Consider the following 6,850-nt stretch of genomic DNA (forward strand, 5'->3'; position numbering starts at 1 on the left):
CCAACTAGTCCTAGCACATCAAGTCACAGCAGGATTAAGCAAGGTTCAGCAAGGCTATGGGAAGGGGATCCAAAGGCAAACAACAGAGTCAAAAACAGCCCCTGCTCCAATTGTTAAGGAACCCACATAAAGATCAAACTGCATATGTGCTACAAATGCATAGGAGCCATAGATCCAGCCCCTGAATGCACTCTGGTTCAGTCTGTGAGCCCCCATAGGCCAGTAGGTCTTCTTGTGGTGTCCTTGAACCCTCTGGCTACTTCAGTCCTGTCTCACACTCTTCCACAAGAGTCCCCTAGCTATGAGTGTTTGCATCTGTTTCCATCAGCTGCTGGATGAAGCCTCTCAGAAGACAGTTATGCTAGACTCCTAACTGCAAGCATAGCAGAGTATCAGAGGTTGGCTCTCTCCCATGGGATGGGTCTCAAGTGGGGTCAGTCATTAGTTGACTATTCCCTCAGTCTCTGCTCCACCTTTATCCAGGCACATCTTATAGGCAGGTTAAATCTTGGGTCAAAGGTTTTATGGGTGGGTTGGTGTCCTCCTCCCTCCACTGCAAGTCTCTCCTGGCTACAGAGTTAGCCACTTCAGGCTACATATTTCCGGCAGCTAAAGAGTCTCAGCTAGGGTCACCCCCATAGACTCACAAGAGCTATCTCACGGATTTCCATTCTCTCTCCAAGCCCTCTTCCAGCCCTTCCCCCACACCTGATCTCCTTCTGATCATTACCCTCTCTCCCACACATTTCCCTCTCCCCATCCATCTTCAATGTCTATTTCATTTCTCCTTCTGAGTGAGATTCAAACATCCTCCCTTGAGCCCTTCTTGCTAATTAGCTTCTTCAGGTCTGTGGGTTATAGCCTGGTTATCCTATATGTCCAATGTACAGTTATAAGTGAATACATATTATACATATCTTTCTGGGTCTGGGTAACCTCACTCAGGATGATATTTTCTAATTCCATCCATTTGCCTGCAAATTTCATGATGTCTTTTTTTAATAGCTGAATAGTATTACATTGTATAAATATATCCATTTTTCCTTCGTCCATTCTTCAGTTGAGGGACATCTAGCTTGTTTTCAGTTTCTGGGTATTACAAATAAAGCTGCTATGAACATAGTTGAACACGTGTCCTTGTGATATGGTGGGGCATCTTTTGGGTATATGCCCAGGAGTGGTATAGCTGAATTTTGAGGTAGAACCATTTCCAATTTTCTGAGAAACCATCAGATTGATTTCCAGAGTGGTTGTACAAGTTTTCACTCCCACAGCAAAAGATGGCTATTCCCCTTTCTCCCCAGCATCTGCTGTCACTTGAGGTTTTGATCTTAGCCATTCTGATTAGTGTAAAATGTAATCTACGGATTGTTTTGATTTGCACTTCCCTGATGACTAAGGACATTGAATATTTCTTTAAGTGATTCATTAGACATTCCTCTGTTGGGAATTCTGTTTTGTTCTGTATTTCATCTTTAAGTGGACTCTTTGGTTTGTTGATATCCAATTTCTTGAGTTCTTTATATATTTTGGATATTAACCCTCTATCAGATGTAGGATTAGTAAAGTTTTTTTCAATCTGTGTGTGGCCGATTTGTCCGATTGATGGTGTCTTTTGCCTTACAGAACCTTTTCAGTTTGGTGAGCTCTCTTTTATCAATTGTTGATCTTAGACCCTGAGCTATTGGTGTTCTGATCAGGAAATTTTTCCCTGTGTCAGTGACTTCAAGGCAGTTCCCCACTTTCCCTTCTACTAGATTTAGTGTGTCCCGTTCTATGTTGAGGTCTTTGATCCACTTGGATTTGACTTTTGTTCAGGGTGATAAATATGGATCAATTTTCATTCTTCTATGTGCAGACATCAGTTAGAGCAGCAAAATGGTTTTTTTTACATTGTATAATTTTGGCTTTTTTGTCAAAAATCAGATGTCCTTAGGTGTGTGGGTTTATGTTAGGATCTTTGAATCTATTCCATTGATCAACTTGTCTGTTTTTGTGCACTATTGCTCTATAATACACCTTGAAATCAGGGATGGTGATATCTCTAGAAGTTCTTCTATTGTTCAGAAATATTTTGGCTATCCTGGATTTTTTGTTTTTCCATGTGAAGTTAAGAATTGTTCTTTCAAGGTCTGTAAAGAATTTGTATTAGAATTTTGATGGGAATTGCATTGAATCTGTGGATTGCTTTTGGTATGATGGCTATTTTTAATATGTTAATCATACTGATCCATGAACATGGGAGATCTTCCTCAATTTCTTTCTTCAGAGACTTGAAGTTTTTGTCACACAGGTCTTTCCTTTGGTTAGTTAGAGTTATACCAAAATATATACTCTTTGTGGTTATTGTAAAGGATGATGTTTCCCTGATTTCTCTCTCAGCCCGTTTATTGTTTGTATAAAAGAGGGCTACTGATTTATTTGAATTAATTTTGTATGCAGACACTTTGCTGAAGATATTTATCAGCTCTAGAAGTTCTCTGGTAGGATTTTTAGGGTCACTTATATATACTACCATATCATCTGTGAATACTTTCACTTCTTCCTTTCCAATTTGTTTCCCATTGATCTCCTTTAGTTGTCTATTGTTGTATCCAGAACTTCAAGTACATTGTCGAATAGATACAAAGAAAGTGAGCAGTCTATCTGATTTTAGTGGGATTGCATTAATTTTCTCTCCATTTAATTTGATGTTGGCTATTGGTTTGCTGTATATTGCCTTTATTGTGTTCAGGTTTGCACCTTGTATCCCTGATCTCTGTAAGACTTTTAAAATGAAGGGGTGTTGGATTTTGCCAAAGGCTTTTTCAGAATCTAATGAGGTGAGTGTGTGATTTTTTCTTATAGCTTATTTATATGGTTATTACATTGATATATTTTTGTATATTGAACCATCCCATGCATGCCTGAAATGAAGCTTACTTAATCATGGTGGATGATGTGTTTGATATGTTCCTGGATTATATTGCAAGTATTTTAATGAGTATTTTTGCATCGCTGTTTATGAGGGAAATTGGTCTAAAATTCTTTCTTTGTTGAGCCTTTCTGTGGTATAGGTATCAGGGTGACTGTGGCTTCATAGAATGGGTTTGGTAATGTTCCTTCTGTTTCTATATTTGGAATAGTTTAGGCTGTATTGGTATTGCTCTTCTTTGAAAGTCTGCTAGAATTCTGCACAAAATCATCTGTCCCTGAGCTTCCTTTTGTTTGTAGACTTTTAATGACTACTTCTATTTTCTTAGAGGTTATGGGACTATTTAAATTTGTTTGTCTGATGTTGATTTTACTTTGGTAAGTGGTATCTTTCAAGAAAATTTCCATTTCATTTAGATTTTCCAATTTTTGTGGTCTTATGAAGTAAGACCTAATGATTCTTTGAATTTTCTCAGTGTCTGTTGTTATGCCCCCCTTTTCATTTCTGATTTTATTGATTTGGATTCTATCTCCCTGCCTTAAAAGGGTTTTTTTCTATCTTGTTGACTTTCTCAGAGAACTAGCTCTTGATTTTGTTGATTCTTTGTTTCTAATTGGTTGATTTCAGCCCTGAGTTTGATTATTTCCTATTGTCTACTTCTCTTGAGTGTTTTTGCTTCTTTTTGTGCTAGATCTTAATGTATGCTTTTAAGTTGCTAGTATAAGCTCTCTCCAATTTCTTTATGAAGGCACTTTTCTCTTAGCACTGCTTTCATTGTGTCCCATAAGTTTGGGTGCGTTGTTCCTATATTTTAGTTGACTTCTAGAAAGTCTTTAATTTCTTTCCTGACCCAGTGGTCATTCAGTAGAGATTTATTTGTTCATTTTCCATGGGTGAGTAGGCTTTCTCTTGTTTCTTTTGTTGTTGAATTCTAGCTTTAATCCATGGTGGTTTGATATGGTAAAAAGGGGTTATTTCAATTTTGTTGCATCTGTTGAGGTTTGCTTTGTCAATTTTGCAGAAAGCTCCATGGGATGCTGAGAAGAAGGTATATTCTTTTGTGTTTGGGTAAAAGGTTCTGTGGGAATCCATTAGGTGCATTTGATTCATAATCTCTGTTAGTTTCATTATTTTTTTCTGTTTAATTTCTGTCTTGATGACCTGTCATTGCTGAGAGAGAAACATTTAAGTCTCCCACTATTAATATGTGGTATTTGATGTATGATTTAAACTTTAGTAACATTTCTTTTATGAATGTGGGTACCCTTGTGTTTGGGGTGTAGATATTCAGAACTGAGACATCATCTTGTTGGATTTTTTCCTTTGATGGGCATGAAGTATCCTTGCCCGTTTCTTTTGATTACTTTTGGTTTAAAGTCTATTTTATTAGATATTAGAATGGCTACTTCACCTTGCTTCTAGGGCCCAATTTCAGGGTCTATGAGAGACCCTGTCTGAGTGGAATAAGAAAAGAATGATAGAGCAAGACACCCAATGTCTCCTCTAGCCTCGGTTCATGGGTGCACATACACACACATAAACACACACACACGCATTATACATATATGCAATATAAAAACATGGATGAGGATAAGCTGGGTGGTCCCACTAGCAGCCAGGTCCCACAGGCAATAAGGTCCTATGGGCAGGGCAGCCAGGAGCCATGAACAGCCAAGTCCCATGAGTGGAGTGGCGAGGACAAGATAAAGGCAGGAGAAAAGCAGCCAGGTAGTTGCCATGCATGTGGGCTGCAGTAGACCTTGCCTGGGGTAGGAGCTCAGAAGATCTGATCATAGAATGGACAAGACACAACCACACTTACATAAGCCAGGGTGGTATTGAGGAAGAATTTGAGGAAGAATTCTGAGCTGGTTCAAAGCCATTCACCCAACCTCAACCATGAATGTCTGCCATGCCCAAGAGAAACATAACTAGCAGCAGATCATGATGGTGCATCATTCTACCATCACCCCTCCTACCTTCTTTTTTTTTTCTTTTCTTTTTTTTTTATTTATTACGTATTTTCCTCAATGACATTTCCAATGCTATCCCAAAAGTCCCCCATACCCCCCCTCCACTTCCCTACCTACCCATTCTCAATTTTTTTGGCCCTGGCGTTCCCCTGTACTGGGGCATATAAAGTTTCTGTGTCCGATGGGCCTCTCTTTCCAGTGATGGCCAACTAGGCCATCTTTTGATACATATGTAGCTAGAGTCAAGAGCTCCGGGGTACTGGTTAGTTCATAATGTTGTTGCACCTACAGGGTTGCAGATCTCTTTAGCTCCTTGGATACTTTCTCTAGCTCCTCCATTGGGGGCCCTGTGATCCATCCAATAGCTGACTGTGAGCATCCACTTATGTGTTTGCTAGGCCCCTGCCTAGTCTCACAAGAGACAGCTATATCTGGGTCCTTTCAGCAAAATCTTGCTGGTGTATGCAGTGGTGTCAGCGTTTGGAAGCTGATTATGGGGTGGATCCCTAGATACCTTCTATGAGGGTGTCCTATGCCCCAGTGCATTTGAAATTCTGGGTTCAGGAAGTTGACACAAAGGCCAGATTCTGGGGACTAAGCAAGGGTTATGCTTATTCTAGATAGAAACATCATGAGCAGTTAAATTAACAAGAATGTTCTAGAAGGATGAGAAGAACAGTGGAAGTGAGGAGGTGGGAGTGAGAGATTGATTCGGGAGCCAGATGGTATAACTGGATTAGAGACTGGATTAGAGAGGAACAGCACACAAGCAGAGGGAACAGCAAGTACAGAGAGAGGCCCCTGTTCACACCTGGCCTGCTGCCTGCTCACCTTTTACCGGGTATAGACTTGGGATGGACATGTAGGCACATGAACATCAGAAAACTTCCTATCAGCACTCACTTTGCCTAAATTTTAATTATCTAAGCAAAGTGGGATGATGCTGTGTTGGTGAGGGATCGATCCCTAGAGGAAGATAATCAGTAGATTGGATATATATATTAAAAGGGGTTTATTAGACTGCCTTACTCAGTATACTCTAGTCATTGCTGTCTTCCCATTGGAGCACCAGACAGCTGCTCAGCCCACAAGGCTGATGTCTCAATACTCCCAATGTGGCACTTAAGGCCTGGAGGATCCCAAGAGAGCCATGGTGTTCAGTCCCTGTGGGAAGGAGCTAGATTCTGATCGTAGCAAAGTATGGCAGCGGCAGCTGGTAGTGAGAATGCACTCACCAACAAAGTCAGGCAGGCAAAACCCAGCAGTTCCCTTGTACCTTCTTACAGCTGGGTCATCTAAAGGAGGTGCAACATACTCTTGGGGAGGATCTCCTCTCAATTAACCATTCTGGAGGTCCCTCAAAGTCCCACTCAGTGGCATGTCTTTTAGTTGAGAAACTGATAGAGATGTCATGGAAGACTATTGCTTGCTAACTTTGAGACCTTAGTTTTATGTGTTTAACCTGGAATGCCTTCAGAATCCAGGAGTCTAGAATGGCCTTTGGATATTTTAAAAGAGAGTACAGATATTATGGGCAGCTACATCATTTTCATGCCCTCTGTCAGGGCACAAGACTTACAGTGTCCCTGAAGTCACTCAACACTCATTCTGGGTTTTTTTTTATTAGATATTTTCTTCATTTACATTTCAAATGCTATCACGAAAGTCCCCTATACCCCCCCTCCGCCCTGCTCCCCTACCCACCCACTCCCACTTCTTGGCCCTGGCGTTCCCCTGTACTGGGGCATATAAAGTTTGCAAGACCAAGGGGCCTCTCTTCCCAATGATGGCCGACTAGTCCATCTTCTGCTACATATGCAGCTAGAGACACAAGCTCTGGGGGTACTGGTTAGTTCATATTGTTGTTCCACCTATAGGGTTGCAGATCCCTTTAGCTCCTTGGGTACTTTCTCTAGCTCCTCCATTGGGGGCACTGTCAACACTCATTCTTTACCCAAATACC

The sequence above is a fragment of the Mus musculus genome, chromosome 8, assembly GCF_000001635.26.
Source record: "Mus musculus strain C57BL/6J chromosome 8, GRCm38.p6 C57BL/6J".
Taxonomy (NCBI): domain Eukaryota; kingdom Metazoa; phylum Chordata; class Mammalia; order Rodentia; family Muridae; genus Mus; species Mus musculus.